Below are 15,513 nucleotides of genomic sequence, written 5' to 3'. Positions count from 1 at the left end.
TTAAGAAAATTTGGCTTCAATTAATGGGTATATAGCAACCAATAAAAATAGTGACAATTTCCCATTTTCACACATTATTGTGGTTTGTAGAAAAAAATATTTAATTAATCATCAGTAAATCAGTATGATGAAAAGTAAATGAATAAATAACGAAATATATTTATTTTGTAACATGTCACATGTTCCAGTTCATATATTGTTGTCAATCACTTTTAATTGATTTGTTATGTGCTTAATGTGTTGCTTGATAAGAAGACAAGCAGGTGAATTAAATAGGTATAAAAATCAATTAGTAGACAGATTAACAGGGTGAAGTGTCTGCGTGTATTTAAATCAGATTGTCAAGATGTCAAATATACGATAGAAAGGTTAAAAAAAAAGAAGAAGTGGTGAATGAAGCTGGTGTGTATACATATAGAAAAATGATTCAATATTTTAGTTGATTGCTTCTCCCATGGCACAAACATTCGAATTGTTTTTTTTTTATTATTTATTACAACAAACATCTCGATCGTTGGATGATCTTCGGAAGACCGTCTAGTTATATTAACTGGTTGAGATAAATATAAATTGTGCTATTTGAAGAATGGACGTTCATACACATCGTGACAGACATTCTGCGGTTAATAGAGAGACACAACCTGGGCTCACAGAAAGATGATGGTTGTATGCTACATCAGCAATTTCTAGTCATTCTATTCTTTTCCACCACGTAATTTTTCCCTAAGTACGTGACTGTCAAGATCGCGCTTTAAATATGGCCATGGAATGTGGTTTTTGAAGCTCGACTCTGGGCTCAAACGATGATCATTTATTTTAGAAATTTCTCGTACTTTTCCACCCTTTCGTGATCTCTCTCTCTCTTTCACTCTCTGCCACTTTAAGTATATATAGAGAGCAATGGATCCTAATGCGGACGTCTATTTTTCTATGTACCCCAAGAGTTCGCGCGGTGCTCAAATGAAACCATTGCTGGGCAAAATCATAAAGCTAAATTAACACGATCATTCAACAAATATGAATGTGACACATTACACACATAGTATTACTGATCACTGTGAGAAACCACGCAGAAAATATTGGATGTTCTGCAGAGAGTTGAATAAATTCTTATGCAAAGCTTTTTATGCTACAAAAGTTATTTATGAAATATAAGTCACAATATGGCCTTTTAATTGAAAACCGGACTTTGCAGAATAAGAGTTTATTTAAGAGATATCCGCGTGTACATGGAAAGTTTGTTATACACTGTCAGTTGACACGGGTTAAAAGAAAATTGAGTTTTGAAAGTAGGTAAATATTTAATTGATTTTAAAATTATACCGCGAAAACTATCTACATATAAAGGAATGCTGTAGAACAGTTTGTGGTAGATGTAATAAATTAAGCTTATACTTGTTATAGAAATTTTAAATTCTCTAAACTACTCGCTTATTTACTTCTTTACAAAAATAATTTTAACACTATTACTGAGAAAGTTCTTTATATATTCTTTGCAATGTAATTAAAAAGTCCGTTGAAGATCTTAAATTAAAAAACGTTAAATAGAAGGTATTTGAAATTGCTAAGATGTTACTAATTTGCTGACTACCTTTAGTCTAATTGTTACATAGAAATTATTTTAAATTAAAATTTTATTAGCTCTCTTTTCATCAATCATCGTTCTAATAACCGTTGTAATAAGCAAAGCAGAAAGAGAATAATTGATAAAAATTATGGAATTCTTCTATTAATTACCAAATTAATTTTTAATTTAAAATAAGCTCATATTATTTTGGTTAACTCTGTATATTAGTCCTAGAGGTATCTTAATTCATGTGTAAACAAATGTTTTAGTTAATATTATTCCCCCAACAATATGTTCATTTGCAAGCATTATATACATATATTGCGGAAAATTCAACTCATATCTCTAATTTAATGTGCTAAATCTCCCATGAATATACTTATATCTTGTGGGAGCCTCCGCTTTTCAGCTTCACCACATTCAATCCCACCCCACACATCCCCTCATTCTTGCATACGTTTGTTATTTCGAAGTGTGTGAGAGAGTGAGATCCCAAATGAAAATATTCTTAAGCGAAACACCCAGCCAATATTTAGCAAGAGAATATAATTTCATGCAGATTTCACCTAAATCTCCTAAATTGTATTTATTCATGGTGAAAGAGCGCTGACTTTGTATTAAACACCAAGCTAAACGATGGGTGGCTGCCCAGTGCCTTCATAGCTGTGTAGAGCAATTCCACATGACGAGAAAAGGACTAACTGCCGCTGTGTCAGTTAAACCGCATCATCGTTATTCCCGTAATGACCTTATGGCTTGTCTCGTCAAAGAATCTCTCTCTAAACGGCTGCCTCAGCCACGAAGAGGGATTTTAAATGCTTCGCCGCACTATAGCAAGCTTTAGAAAGAACGTTTGCCTTGTCGCTGCGCCACCAGGATTTACTTCTCAAACGCGCTCTCTGTCACCTTTCAACGTGTTCCCCGGAGAATGCTCACACGGGAGACAAAATAAGTTTATTATTCAAAAATATAATGACCCTTCTCACTATATATCTCTCAGATATGTTATAAATGTGACAATTACAATGTGAATGAGAATTGTGCGAGGTAAAATATATATAGAAAAAGAAATCCACTTCTATACCGTACGGTGCTAAATTCGAATTATATACATAGCATAGTTAAGAATTCCTCGAGAGCTGTGCCCAATAAAATGCTCACTCGTGATTGGTCATTGGCTATGTGAGGCAAAAATGCTAATTTCTGTGGGAATTTTGTGGTTCAATACAGAACGATATTTGAGCAGAAATATGCATGCATACACCGTATGCGATATGTATGATAATAAAAAAGTAAAATAACATCAAAAGTCCATTACGTCGAATTAGTGGAATGGAGCGAACAAACTCATAAGGCAGCGGATTGTGCCGCCATAAGAGCTTAATGATAACTTCCAAACATCTCATTTTCAAATCAAGAGAAACACTTCATTACTAATTGAACTTTATTCCCTTCCCTGCGCTATTGTTGCTCAATATGAGAATAATTTTCCAAACATAATGACCAATATAGTATCATCAGAAGAAACTCCTCCAATCAATTCAGTATATAATGTGATTTATTCACCATAAATCTTTAGCCCATGAAGATTTGTTTTTAACAATAAAAAGACTTGTAGGATGTCTATATGTGGAAAATTGCCCTCAAGAGTCTTTGAAAATTCTTGGAATTTTTGAAATTATGAAACATTGAAGAAAAACCGATTTTTTTTTGTTTTTTTCATGAATATTTTTTTAAAAAAAATCGTAGGTAAGCGTTTTTAGAAACACCAGACAGAGTAAAAATTTTACCACCAGACCAAAAATAGCTGTGTGATTATTTTTTCAAGTGGATCCTTACAAAAGATTTTTAAATTACCATGTAGGTAGTTAGTAAAAAAAAAGGGGGCAGGATACTTGAAGGGTTAAGTATAAAAACTGCGTCCGCGCAAAGGCATGAAGAGTCAATTGTTAGACCGCATTCACATAAGAAAAAGCAATTCCACACAAGTATTTCCACTTTGACTGTCCGCATTTCCGCTGGCACAACATCAAAGGATCCTCTCAAACAAAATGCTGTACATTTTCTGTGAGAACATGAATAGAGGAGTTTTCCTGAATGAAGCTTCATCTTGTATACAACTAAAATTCAATTGGTATAAAAAGACTCAATATATGTAGAAAGTTTGTAAATGCTGCTTTATATTTTAATTTAAAAGATTTTATAAATTAATTGCAAGTCAGTTATTGATGACATATGGATTTATTCAATTCTAAAAAAAAGGAAATGTATGTTAAGTGAAATAAAAGTGCGTTTATAGTGACTACAATGACAACTATACGGAGGATGAGAGGATCAATTTTAATAGCTCTGACGTATAGCCAATAGAAATTGCAAATGAGAGCAGTTTTTGCATTGGAATGATATGAAAGGGATGTCATGTTCAATAGCAGGAAATTAAGAGTCAATCCGTAATTCCATTGAGTTATCTTTTTCTTCTCATCCCCAGCAAACAAAGAATAAAGAAGATGAAAACTCAATGGATTCCATGTCATATTTCTATTTGGTCACCTGTCCCATTAAGCACTTTCAGACAATTTCCCTGAAGGCAGAAAAGTATAGGAAGGAGAGAGAGAAAGAGAGAAAAGACAATTGAAAGCAAACAAACGAATAGTATGGATTTCAATTTGAGATCATCAAGAATTTAACACATATCACAGAGGCATATTATGTATATATACATATGTAGGTATGACTATATATTGTAGAAAAAGATTCCGCCGAAGCAATTTAGCACGACAGGTAACCACCTTTAAGAAAACTTCACGCAATGCCAATTTATATGACAAAAATCAACCAAGGAATTATTAGAAAAGCGAACGGAGAGAAGCAGTTTTAAAGTGCTCCAGGTGAAAGTCAATCATAACGCGTCCAGTTATTAGAGTTGGTATACCACAACGCGGATGGGTCAGTCTATGCGTTGTAATTTAATTTGTGAGTAGTATTAGTAGGCAAAGTTGATTTTTTGTAAAATTTAGCAATTTGACAGGTTAAAATGCTTATATCTTAAGTTCTATTAGACCTACAGAAATTTCTTAAATAGTTTTGGAAAGGTATTGAAATAAGCTATAATCTGATGTATATTTCGATACATTTCAAGGTCACCTCCAGAACACAAAATGGCGGATTTTAGTTTTACCAAAACAGTTTTTTGCACTTTTTGTCATCAAGGAATGGTTCTAGAGGTTTCTGATGTTCCAGAAAGTTGTAGAGTTTTGCAAAACCTTTAATTTGATACCAAGTTGAGTAAAATCGGACAATCCGTTCAAGAGATATGGCTCTTAGAACTTTTCAAATTCAAGAAATTTTCAAATGGCCATATCTTCTAAACGGCGACATAGATTTTCTTCATTTTCGGACTGGTGAAAGATATTTAGTCAGGCTACAACATATCAAAATTTAAAGGAAATCTATAACAGATGTTCGGAGATATTGCCCCTTAAATTTAGGCAATTTTTGTTTTTGATTTTAGCGTCTCTTGTGGCCATTTTTGGAACTTGGAATGTTCTAGACAGTTGTAGGGCTTCTTGAAACCTTTCATTTGATACCAAAATGACTAAAATCGGTCAATCCGTTCTCGAGTTATATCAAAAAAACACTTTTTGCTTTAGGCCGCCATATTTGCTAAACCGCTTGACCGATTTTCAAGTATGAATTGTTGATGAAAACGTCTCGCGGAGCTCTAGAACATACTAAAATTTCAGACTTCTAGCTATTAGGGAAGTGGTTGACAGTATTTTAAAATGGCGGACGGCGGCCATTTTGAATTTTGAAAATGCGAAAAAATGAAAATTTACACCCACATTTCTATAGAAAACTTCAAACCGGAAGTCTCTATCTCTTACCGTTCTTGAGCTATAAAGCAAAATGGGGACCAATGGCAGGCCGGCCGGCCGGCCGGATCAAAAATTTTCCACCACCATTTTCGTAATGTGGGATGTCTAAAACGTGCTCATACCAAGTTTGAGCCCGATCTGAGGTGGTCAGTTTTTCCGACGATTACAATACTTGGTATGCCACGATTGTGGTATACCAACTAAATCTTAAATCACAGAAAGATGTAAATTGCATGAAATATGGTGATTAAATATTGCCACTTCTTTTTCAACATTCAGCTTCCGTTTACCCGACGAAATGTTGAGTCATTTATTCATTCATATCACTTTGAGGATCTCTAAAATGCTTTTGCATCTGAGCACCTGAGCAGAAGACCAAATATTTGACTAGAATGTCATCTGCTTAGTGCAGTTTTCAAGATAAAATTCATATTTCCTCCCACCACAGAGAATACCATATTTTCATTCAATTGTGTTCTTATTCATCACGTTGTGTTTGAGCATTGTTAGAATTCCGACTATTTTACCTGTTTTAATGAAAAGGATCCACGGCTATGATGGGAGTTAGGAAAGGTGTGAATTGTTGTAGAATTTAATAGCTTTAGTTAAATTTGAAAGAATTACAATTTAAACATTCTGGTCCTTAAATCTTAGTAAAATTTACTAATCCTGATTTTTATGGAAGGCACGAGTTTAAAAGAAAACATTCATAACGTCTATTATGAGAATTTTATTGGTTTTGAGTTCGCAGTAAAACACTTCGTGGCCCAAACGCAACAAATATTAATATGTTGAAGCGCTTAAATAATGCCGCGTTATTAAATTCTTGAGAACTAAAGGGAACCAAAGAGAATATTGCTGTGGGAACCCCCCGGTACAAATTGAATTGGCGGTGTAATTAATTTCATATTGGAATTTCTGTAGAAATAAATATTTCAAACATCGTTTAAAGGTTGCAAAATGCAAATTAGAAATAACATTGTATGTGTGCTGAACCATCCCTCATAAAAAGCTCCTTATTTCCTTGGATGATGGTAACAATTTTGCATTTTGTTTACCCTTTTCAACGAATTTAAAGAACTTCCCCTTGAGATACCCGAGACAAGAGCTAAGGCAACACTATGCGTACAAAAGTACAATTGCGGCATTTGTGTGATAAACAGGAAATAATATTTTGATATTCACCATGTGCTCGATAATATCCTGCCGTCTGCACTCCCATTCCGCCTCAGCATTGAAGGCATGATAATTTATCTTTTATATGCTATGAGAAAGGAGATGGGTGTTGGAATGGTTTAGAATAGAAATCACACGGAGAAGTATGGACAAGAGTAATATTTAATTTTTCAAGCTATTTGCTCCTCTTCCCATTCTGACCATAACACGAAACGCTGCCTTTTTGCATATACTTTTTTACCCATAGTCTTGTGCCTCGTGGGCGGGATGATTTTGCGAGTTGTGTGAGAATTAAAATCGACAGACACACCATCGTCAGGGGTATTTTGCAAGAAAAGTTAAACATTCTATACACCACTGTCTTATCGTGGGTGTCTCACATTATCCAATTTTCTAAGAAAGGATATTGTCTAGTGTGAATTGTCTCGGGTATATCCTCCAAAGTCGCATTTTATGTATGCAAAAGATACTGTCGTGCCAAGAAATCCAACATGAATCAAACGTCATTCGCGTCTTATTCAATTGTACAAAACGGCATTCTCGCGCACATTGAAACACGAAGAACCACTGAAGTTGGGCTTCAAGCGTGACTCACTCTATGTTGTACATCACTTTTGTGAAATAAATGAAATGTACTGTATTACATATTAAATTGAAAATGTTCAAGGTGAAGTGTATGTATGGAGGCTCAAAAAAGGAATATACCTCATATACCAATCTCTTTATTCCACAGTGAAACGTCGTAGTACAGCTGTAATTGCATTGCAGTTGCTTCGTATTAAAATAAAATATTTAAAATTCGTGTAAATTTTGCGTTTTTTTTTTTTCTTTAATTAAAACAAGAAAACAGAAAATAAAAATTTCCTATTCAGAATATTTGGCAAGCAATCCAGAATATTTAGTTATGATTGCATAAAAATGTGGCGGTGCTACGCAATCCTACTGTACTATTGCATAATTCTCAATCCGCACAAAAATGGATACACACAAAAAAATTTTAGCAGTATTTTCCAAAAAAACGCTGTTTTGTTTTTAAAATGTGTAAAAATTTTGATTCAATCACGAAAATTCGCGATTATTGTAAAGTATATTATGAAAAGCTTTTGATTCAAGAATAAAAACGATTGAAACAAAAGCTAAGCAATTTAAAAACTACTATGCCCAAATTATTGATTCACATAGTAATATTTACTACGTCAAATATTGAAAGTATAATTTTAGGTTTAGATTCAATTTCTTTCATATTTAAATAGTAATCTACTATGTAAAATATTTAAAAGTATAATTCTTCGTAGGTAGATTCAAAATTTTTATTTTTGATCCTAATAAAAATATTAAATGTTAATTTTTTCCATATTGAAATCACTTTTTCTCATACGCAATATTAATTTGAGACAACTTGAGGAAATGCTAAAAGAAAATAGTTTATGGACTGGAAAATAAAAGTGTACAGTGAAAGGATATCTCCATTGGAAATTAAAAAGAATTACAATCTGAACGATTTAAAAAAAAGGTAAAATTTTTTAGAGATATTTTGTATAGCTCAACTTCTACAATGAAATTTACTTTCCAGAAAAATTATATTGCCCGAGATCAATGAGAAAGCCTTATTCGGAAAACTGAGATTGGCCTGAACTCAACAAGGATGACGGCGTCGAAAAACGACTTTTAAAAAATATACGGAATAACGTGGATGGTATGTAATATTATTGATATTTTTTTCATTTGATCCACCATTTAATTATAATATAAAATTCATATTTTTCAGGAAAAATCCAGTCATATCTCCCAAATCATCAAAATGGAAAACCCGAAGGAAGGAGATCCAGAGGACGACAAGTTCAGGCAGCAAGAAAATTAATCAGGATGTGCTAAAATATTAAATTACGTATGTATAAAAAACGTGTAATCAAATATAAGAAGGTGAAAATAAAAAAAATGAAATCAAATTGAAAAGCAATGTGTTTTAATTCTGAATATTTTAATATCTAAACCAATAAGAAATGATATCAATACGTACAAACAATGAATTTAAAATTGATGCATAGTAAAATCTAATGTGTCTTTGATTGATTTGACATGTGCATAGTACAAACTACATTATGCATTATTGGCGCGTTTTCAAAAGCTATCATAGTAGATTCTAAAATGCAATAGCTTTTGAAGCTACAATATGCATTATAGGCGCGTATTCAAAAGCTAACGTAGTAGAATCTAATGGAATTTTGTATGGGAACAGTATTTATTACTACGCGCATTTTTTTGTGTGTAGGTATGAAATTTAAGGTAATGTTAGTCTCCTCTCAATTTGAATCATTTGATATTTTCGCTTTCATAAATTGAATAAAAAGAAAATGCAAAAATTGCACAAAAAAATCGTCCTTCATTCATTAAATTTATACTCCTGTCTGTATTTCCATTTTAGCTGTGACTCTTTTTTTAAACATACATAAGTAATATAAAATAATGATTAAAAAAGCGTTTTCCATCTGAAAAGTATAAAACATTTAACATTCTGACATGTTGTACATGAAGTGCATTATAAAAGTATGTTGCAAGGAAGAAATTAAATTTTTTTCACAACTTTTTTAATTGCATGTCTCAAAATGCCGAGACATTATTTTTATCCATCTAGGCAGCTTGAATATTTTATGCAGCTTTTTCTGCGCACGTTGAATAAAAAGCGGAAAAGGAAAACGTTTTGTCTATTTGGTACATCTCCGTGTCTACCTTTTAGTGTGAGTAAATAAAATTATTACTTATTTTGCTTATGCATTATCTATGATGTACAGCCGTCTTTCTCTGCAAATAAACATCCATCGATAGTGTCATTTTGGAAGATGATTTCTCCGCATTTTGCTCATCGCATAGGAAAATCTGTGAGAAGGGCAAATAAAGTGAATGCGGTGTTGCTGATATCTCTTGTTCACAAATGGCTCGAGCCCGTCTCGCAACTTCTAAACATATAACCCGAAAAGAAATAGAAATTCCTTTCTAATCTCACATAATACGGCACTAATGAGTGCGCGAGACTATCAAAAATTGCCTCATAAACGCATGATTTTTTTTCCTTAACCATGCACATAAACCAGTTCGACATTTGATCTCTAAAGTCCGCTTTTGGAGGTTTTTTCTTCATCTTTTTTTTTTTAGGTATTCTTTAGCGAATTTGTGGTTCAGTGTCGCCGAAGAGATTAAAATTCACCTCGAAAGCTAACGAGGGAGATTTATTGCGGGGAATTTGGGTATATTCAGACTCATTGATTTGTGTTAAATTATTACCTTAAAGGTAAAACAAAAAATTTAAATAAATTATTGCTCGCAGACTTTAAGGCTTTTAGTGATTCTTTAATTTAACGGTGAGAATTTTTCAGTTTTTGCTACTGGAATTTAATGTGATATGTATGTATATAGTGTCTCTATAGTGCTATGTGTATTTTAGCAGATATTTTACTTGAAAGCTATTTTTTACCAGCAGATTAAAGACTTTTATTAATGACTATTCATTTTTTGTCTACATTTCGAGCCTCTAAAAAAATATTATTATTTTTATCTAAATAAATAGACAAATGCGTAGTTAACAGATAATTGAATTTTGGATGCTTTTCAAAACTTTAATTTACAAAAAAAAAGTGATGGAAAGCTCAGAATCTGTCAGTGCGAATATTATTTGATAAAAAGTGTTACACCTCAAAATTACATTGGAGGGGAATTGACAGGAAAATATCATGGGAAAAAAATATGGGAAATAGTCGGATGGAAATAATTTGCAGACGAAAATTGTATCGAAAGCTTCAACTGTCAGTCAAAAATAATTTAACAAATTTCCTCCTCCCCCCCTTCCCTTCTCCCAATATCAATGTGAAAGAGCGATGTGCAATGTCGGTGTTGCTGGTAGTTATTCTAAATAATGTCGATGGTACTGATGGGTAAACTTTAATTGAATTTCACAAAATTATTGACGAAATTTTGATTGCAATTTATGGTTAGACTGGCACAATGTGTGGTATTTAGATGCAGATAGACTAAAACGAATGCGTCAAAATGAGGGTTCAATACTGATGACCAGCAATTCAATAAAACCACTCTCTATATTGAAAGTTTAATGTTGAATTTAATCAATGCTGTAGCATATACATATGTACACAAGTTGTGATTCAATGGTCCACCCGAAATTCCAAAATTACCCCACATGCACCAAACACTAAATTGATTTAAGATTGAAAGCAGCACATATTAATTGATCCACCCATTTGCAGTTTAACGTTTGTGAGGTGAAAAATTAATTCATGGCACAAGTTTAAATTTACAAGCCACACGGGGAGAATGCACGGCGGTAATGTTGCGAGTATTAAAAAAAAAAAGACTCACCTAAATGACTTTAGCATTGCCCAAGTATATGGTGTAACACCGTATATGTATTCAAGGGCATGTGGGTGGCTCTCGGGCGGTCCCGTCCATTGAATAAAACAATATGTTGAATGGGATGGAAAATATTTCCATTCATGTGGAAGAAAAGTGTATAGCGGAAAGCGATTCGGAAGTGTATATAAAATACACAAACACAAGTCAATTAATCATCCCCTAATGAAGCGACCCGGTATACTGCTGAACCATCCAAAGAGAGCGGTCTCTGCCGACAGGGTAATTGATTGATTTTCGAACTGCTACCTTGTGTGAAACTTCCTTTTACTATCTGGGCCCAATATACTCCACCATAGCCCTCGATATTTTATTATACTCTCTCACTCTCGATAGCAAACACCGTGCAGCCAACATTAAGAAAATATTCCTTGGTACACATAAAAGTTGAGCTGCTGGAAAAAATACGAGAGAGAGAGTACAAGGCATTCATCTCGTTGACTGAGGAGAAGACTCCACACGGCGATAAGGATAAGATATTGTTGATACACGACATGGAAACAAGGGGAGGAAAATAGCTATTTTATACTCATTCGAGAAATCAATAGCTAAACTTTTTTTTTTTTGCTCTGCTTTATGTTCCAAACTCTCACTTTATATATAGCAAATATTAGCACAAGGCAACAAAAAATATTCATTCAAACTGAATTGTTTAAAATCTTCAAAAATAAAATCTTCCTCGTCAATCATTAACTGCTTGCTAACTATTAATAATGAAAAGTAATTTCGCTATCTATTTTATATATTTTTATACAAATTTTCCAGAAAAGAATGTTTTTATCCTCATATATCTGAGAGTTTTTTGGGGTAGAATAATTACAAAAATAAAACTATTGTTAAAAAAGTATTTCTATAGTTCAAATATATGAACGCACGCTCCCTATTGGAATATGTGCGGTAGCAAATGTACATAAAAAAGCATCATTCTCGGCCACGTCCGCATAAATCCGAAATGAAATGAATTATGTGTGAATGTGTTATGTTATCAAATTACTGTCCCTAAAGCCTCATGTGAAGTGGATGACGAAAAATAGATGAATGTCCAACGCTTCAATACGAGGTGGAATAATATACGGCACAGTGAGTTATTCGAGCAATCAATCATAGTATCATCCTTTTATTTCATCTCCACTGACTTCCAGTACTCAACCTCGTTGTAAGGGATGAAAATGGTTTATATAATACGGGAAAAGTGCTTTCCAAAAAGTATTGACTGTGCTGTAGGAAAGAGAGATGAGTTCGGTAAGCCCTGCAGGAGAAGTTAATTGAATTCCGTGCGGAGATGGTTGGTTCAAAAATGGATATTTCTTGTTGCGTTTCTTGCGGTGAGATGGATTTCATACCACCCCCACGAACCCATCAAATTGATAATAGAAAATATTGAAATATGTGTGTACATAATACATGCGTGAGCAAAAAAAAAGGTAAATAAATAAACGAAATCACTGAGAGAGAATATTTGCCGAGGTTGCTGCTTACGTTACTGCAGATTGGGGGCGGGGGCTTACGAATAAATCTTACCCTTGGGCCATGTTTGCCAGAGACTCTCTTATTGAATTTCCTTACCGGGGAAAAAAGCATTTTCAGGGGACAAACATCCCACAATGAAACAAAAGCTAAAATGTACGGAAAAACATTATCACAGGACAACACACACACACAAAAAAAAGAAGTCAAAACGCTAAAGCATTCCTATGCAATGCAAAAGAGGGTGAATATATATTGGCCATAATCAAAATCATACTGTGTGCCATGCCTATATCGCCTCTTTCTGCCCAAAGCAAAATCGTCTATGTTTGGGAAGCATGGAAAATTCACAAGAATCAGCTCGCGGCATTGGAAAATGTTTGTTATTTCGTCTGGGCGGACGAGATTTTTTTTTTCACGAGGAAAAACCAAATCGATATTTAAATATGTATGCTGATCCAATCCAATTTACCTGCCCGCAAAAAGGAATCACTCTGGGACAATATTTTGCCACCCAAAATTGCGCTCTGCTACACAGAAGCTGAAATTGGCCTCTGGCACTCTTTTTGCCACATCCCAACTTTCCATCTTCACTCACCTGCAAAGAAAAGAAGAAAACAAGAAAATTTGTAATTCTATTTATTATTTTTTCCTTTATAAAATTAAAATGGAAAGTAAACTCCTTATATTCGCAACACAGTTATTTTATTCCTCAACTCATGCCCTCTCAAACTCTGGGAATTTTTCTTTGCTGGATCGTATTTCATTTCAGCGTTTTTTTTTTTTTCAAACATTCAATTATGCATGTAAATTGGGAGAACAAATAAGGGAAATCAAGGAGAATTCCGTGCGTAGGGCATACAGTGGCCTTTTTTGTGGAGATTTCTTTGCAAGTAGGTTAAGGTAGAACAGAGAGAAAAAGTGATTTAAATAGGTTGAAAGCAGGAGGTTCAAAGAGTAATATCAAGAACTGCTTTTGAAAGATTGTCCTTTATAAGTATGCATCCCTTGAATGGTAATATTCCTCGCAGGCAGAAGGACTTAAGTCCTGTTGAAGAATTTTCCTGGACATGTGGGAGTTTAAGATATTGTAATAACATGAAAATTACTATGGTGATAATCCAGGAAAAAAAAAGAAAAGATTAGAACAATCAAGAATCAAATTTGATCTATTTAAAATCCATAAACCTAAAATTTAAATTTTTTGTCTCAAGTTTCTATTAGACTTCTTAAGTATTTAGGAATCTATCATTCTCTATTCCTATGCTACTTATATTAAACCTTTTTATATATTTTTCTTATTTTACTTTTACCTACTTAGACATTTTGTAAAACCTGTGCATCTTCAGAATAATTAATTACAAAAGAAATTAAATGTAAAAAAAAACAATTCATAGACAATTTTCTTTTCTCACTTTGTCAATTAAAAACGAATTTAAATCTTCTTAAGAATTCTTTTGTCACAACTTCACGAGAGCTACAAGAAGTGCAAAAGTGAGTGGCCCCGAGAGTAATTTATTGCCAAGTTACTTCAATTCAGTGACATCATTCCTCAAAGAAGCTCCCTTTGCGAATTCACTGCAATTGAAGGATACTTGAGATAAGATTTTTGCTATAGGGGGTTGCATCCCATATCAATTTGCTGAAGGATTTTTTTTTAACTTTGTCTCGATCATTCTGAGTTTTCCATTATAATGCATATAAAATGCCAGAGTCTTTCCCTTTAAGAAGTTGGTGGAATGTCCAGTGGCACACGATGGAAAATGAGATGGTGCGCGCAGTTGGTTCTAATTGAAAATTATGCATATGGGTTGCACCAAGTGTGGGGCATGAAGAGTCGGAATCGTGTATATTTTATACAGCCATTTGTACATTGGGAGTAATCTAAAGGTCATGGCTCTTATGTGTTTAGCTTGTTGACTGAAAGTGGCTATCTGGTGCGGGATGATGGGATCCACTTATGTTCCGCGAGATGTGGCAAAGGGGGTATGTGCAAGAAGGTAAAAACTTTGCGTTCGTAAAATCACGCGCCGAAACGAGTTTTGTTCGCGATGAAGCTAAAGATGAAGGTATGTAGTTTGTATTATGTATATAGATATTGTGGAAAAAAATGGGCAAGACGCTGAGGCAGCAACTGCTCAGAATAATTTCTTGGTGTGCTTTGAGTGTCTGGCGGGTTGCGTTTATAGATGATGACCGAGGAGAAATGTGCATTTTATGTAGAACATACAAATGAAGCTTCGCGGTATACCCCTTTGCGTTTGGCACCGAGAAAGAAGCCTCGCACTGTGTCCGTACTGAGGGTACATGCCGCCAGTTGTGAGCCCACAATTTAAACCGCATCTCTGTGGCTGTCGATGACGGAATCAATCCTCTTCGTACCTTGTGTTATGGATATACGAATGGGGCAGTGCCTTTTATGCGCGCCAAACATATAATATGAAATGACCAATTTGTTAGTCAATGGGAAAAGAGAAAGGTGGAGGCAGAGACCTCATCTCCTCCTTCTGTATAAGACACATACTGTGGGAATTTATAGGGTTACATGCATCGCAAAACAAGGAATAAATATTAGTGCAAAAGAGCCTCCCGCTCCGCTTCGACACGCAGATGAATCCTTTTCCCCATCCAACACATCCATTTCGCATTTTGTTACATTGCAAAAGCAAAATGGAATTTATTATAATTTATATTTTACTGCCGTGTTTTAGGAAGTTTTATTATTATTATTGCATTCATCTGAATTATGCATGGGATAAATTTTACTGTTTGCTGCATCTCTTACTATTTATATTGTACATATAGTATGTGTAACACTGAACCGTGTAGTGCATTAATCTTATGTGGGCCCTTCTCCGAAAAAAAAAATTCAAAATACGGATTTTTGCTTCATCCACCCCCCAATCCATGGGGTCAGAGCTCGTGAAGAAAATAATGGCATATTTATGGTGAATTAGTTGGCAAATAATTCAATGTGATGCCATATCAAATTGCACACAAAATCCT

At 34.0% G+C, this 15,513-nt stretch overlaps 1 protein-coding gene across 1 annotated transcript in view; it reads right to left on the bottom strand.

Annotated features, from left to right (window-relative positions):
• LOC129790104 (uncharacterized) overlaps positions 1-15,513 on the bottom strand; it is a 182,026-nt gene that overhangs the window by 101,923 nt on the left and 64,590 nt on the right. The gene's annotated exons all lie outside the window — the stretch shown is intronic.

This window comes from Lutzomyia longipalpis, chromosome 2, assembly GCF_024334085.1.
Source record: "Lutzomyia longipalpis isolate SR_M1_2022 chromosome 2, ASM2433408v1".
Lineage (NCBI taxonomy): Eukaryota > Metazoa > Arthropoda > Insecta > Diptera > Psychodidae > Lutzomyia > Lutzomyia longipalpis.
Note: the sequence above shows the minus strand (reverse complement) of the source record. Positions and strands in the feature narration are given on the sequence as shown.